At 44.0% G+C, this 3,003-nt stretch overlaps 1 pseudogene; it reads right to left on the reverse strand.

Annotated features, from left to right (window-relative positions):
- Positions 1–1,565: 1,565 nt before the first annotated feature.
- LOC102836742 lies at positions 1,566–2,409 on the reverse strand (annotated as a pseudogene).
- Between the last annotated feature and the right edge of the window lie 594 nt (positions 2,410–3,003).

Consider the following 3,003-nt stretch of genomic DNA (forward strand, 5'->3'; position numbering starts at 1 on the left):
TTTAAAATCAGGAAAGGTGTGTGCCACACTATTGTTACCCTTTACCATACTTATTCAATCTGTATGCTGAGTAACTAACCTTAGAAAATGGATTAAAAGAAAAAGAATGTGGCATCAGAATTGGAAGAAAATTCATTAACAACCTGTAATATGTAGTTAATGCAACTTAACTGAAGAGAACTTAAAATACTTACTGATGAAGATTTAAAAAAAAAAAACAAAACCCACAGCCTTCTGTATAAATTCCACTTCAATGTAAAAAGAAAAACTCTCACAACTGGACCATAGACAACATTATGGTAAATGGAGAAGTTTGAAGACATCAAAGACTTCATTTTGCTTCACTCCACAATTATCACTCATGGATGCAGCAATCAAAAAATTAAACAACTTGTTGCATTAGGCAAATCTGCTGCACAAGATTTCTTTAAAGTGTTTAACATTAAATATATCAGTGTGAGGCTTAAGGTGCATCTGACCCACACAAACCATGGTATTTTCAATAACCTCAGCTGCATTTGAAAGTTGGAAGATGAATAAGGAAGATCAAAGAAAAATTGATACATTTGAGTTATGGTGTTGGAGAAGAATATTAAAGTATCATGGACTGCTAGAAAATAAGTAAATCTGTGTTGTAAGTACAGCCAGTATGCTCTTAGAAGCCAGGAAGGGAAGATTTAGTCTCTCATATTTAAGGCATGTTATCCAGACAGACCATTCCTTGGAGGACATCATGATTGGTAAAATGGAGGGTCAGTGAAAAAGAAGAAGAGCCTCGAAATGGATTGGAACAATGACAGAAGCAATGGTCTGAAGCATACCAACAACTGTGAGGATGGTGCAGGACGAGGTAGTGCTTTGTTTTCTTTTGCACAGGGTTGCTATTAATCAGAGCCAACTTGATAATGTCTAACAGCATCAAGTCATACTAACTTGTCTTCCTTGTTGGCTTATGGATATTATCCTATCACAGACATCATTGTACTTTAAGCTAGGTCTTGAAATATTCTTTTTGATGATCTCCAAATCAGTCACTATAACCTTCTTAGCTGACCTCTAGGCTTTTAATTCATGTTTGAGGTTTCTCCATATATATATATTTTTTTTTTCTTTTTCCAGAGTGTCATTCTTTTATTGAAGTTTACAGTTTCACTGGATTTTTTACCCCAAATGAAAAAAGCAAAAACAAAACAAATGGCAAATTAAACAAACAAACAAAATATATAGGCTGTGGGAGATGAAAACTTTCCCCTGGGGTCTGAAGCCAAGGATGGCAGGTAAGTGAGAATCCCGGTTGGGAAAGCGGTAGCCTGGCCAAAGATATCAAGAGAGCAGACTGTCCAAGTGCCCCAAGCAGGAACAGCCTCCAGCAGCTCGAAGTTCATACACAGGACTTGTAGGCATAGGTGGTGGTGGAGAAATCAAATACAATGGTCCAGTGGGCAAATGTCTCTTCTGTTTGGTCAGAATCCATTGTGGAGAAACTGGGCTCATCTGACAGGACAGCACAGGTGAGGGAACCCAGATTCTAAGAGTGCTAGGGCAGAGAAGGAGAGCTAGTGTGGTCAGAGCATCCGAGAGGCTGTCATGGTGACGAAGTTCTCGAAGTTGAGCCGAATGTTGCCCTTTACGGCTGTGTCCTTCTCCCTGGAGGCTTCAGTCAGCACCTGCAGCTATGTGCACACCTGGATGAATCACTCCAGCTGCATGGAGGGACTGGCAGAACGAGGACAGTAGCAGGATACCAAGAGCTGGGTGAAGTGGGAACTCAGGTTGTAGCCCATTTGGGACAGAGCTTGCTGCAGCTCCTTGTAGCAGATGGAGACAGAGCAGACCCGGTCATACTGCTGAAAGATGTTCTTCCACTGCTGGATGAATTTCCACGGGGCTGAGAAATGGTAGACATCAATGCAGCCTGACTTGGTCTTGTCAAACATAATTATCATCATCAGGCAGGTCTCACCGTTGAACAAAGACCAATAGGAGTTGATCAGGGCCTGCTTCAACTCCTTGATAGAGATGTAGCCACTGTGATCAGAGTCCACTGACTGGAACCAGGAGTGGCCTCAGGATCCATGCTGGGAGAGGCGCCACCTGGAGGAAGTCCCTGCCCATAAGGTCCAGGCACTATAGGAGTTTGGAGGAGGCTGACTGTAGGGGCTTCCCAGGGGATGCACCACCATATGGTCTTCCTGGCATTCCAGAGGGGAGTCCCCCAGGGTTAAGATGCCCATAGGATCCTCCACCAGCTGGTGGTCCATAAGGACCCCCAAAACTGCCTCCAGGGGGTATCCCACTTCCATATTGCTTTCCACCAAGGGGGTGCCTAGGGCAGTAGCTACCTGGAGGACCTCTGGGTGCTTGTCCTGCAGCTCCTGGGCAGCCCTGCCCATACGCATAGCTGGACATGGCAACTCTTGATGGTACACGGCGGCAGGGGAGGTGGGGGACAGGGAGTTTCCCCAGATTAAAAAAAAAATACTTGGTACATCCAAAAACTGCTGTTTAACGTGGGACAGCATTTCCTTTAAAACTTGTTGCAAAGCTTCAGTGATGTGGAAAAATGTCCTTTTGGGTTTTATTAGTCCTGGTCCCCAAATCTTTTTCCCTCCTGGGGCACAAATATTCATCTTTTTTTGAAGAAACCCTATTAATGTGTACTGAGAGAACTTGTCTGCAGGCAATCGCTGATGGCAGTTGTTGTTGTTAGGTGCCATTGAGTTGGTTTCAACCTATAGGGACCCTATCTATGTACAACAGAACAACACACTGCTGGGTCCTATGCTATCCTCACAGGGACTGCTGCACTAGAGCCCATTGCTGCTGCCACTGTGTCAGTCCATCTCATTGGGGTTCTCCCTCCTTTTCACGGACCCTCCTCTTTACCAAGCATGATGTTCTTCTTCAGGGACTGGTCCTTTTCAATAACACATCTGAAGTATGAGTGACGAAGTTTTTCCATCTGGCTTTTAAGGAGCATTCTGATTGTACTTCCTCCAACAC

This window comes from Chrysochloris asiatica, unplaced genomic scaffold, assembly GCF_000296735.1.
Source record: "Chrysochloris asiatica unplaced genomic scaffold, ChrAsi1.0 scaffold00135, whole genome shotgun sequence".
NCBI lineage: Eukaryota > Metazoa > Chordata > Mammalia > Afrosoricida > Chrysochloridae > Chrysochloris > Chrysochloris asiatica.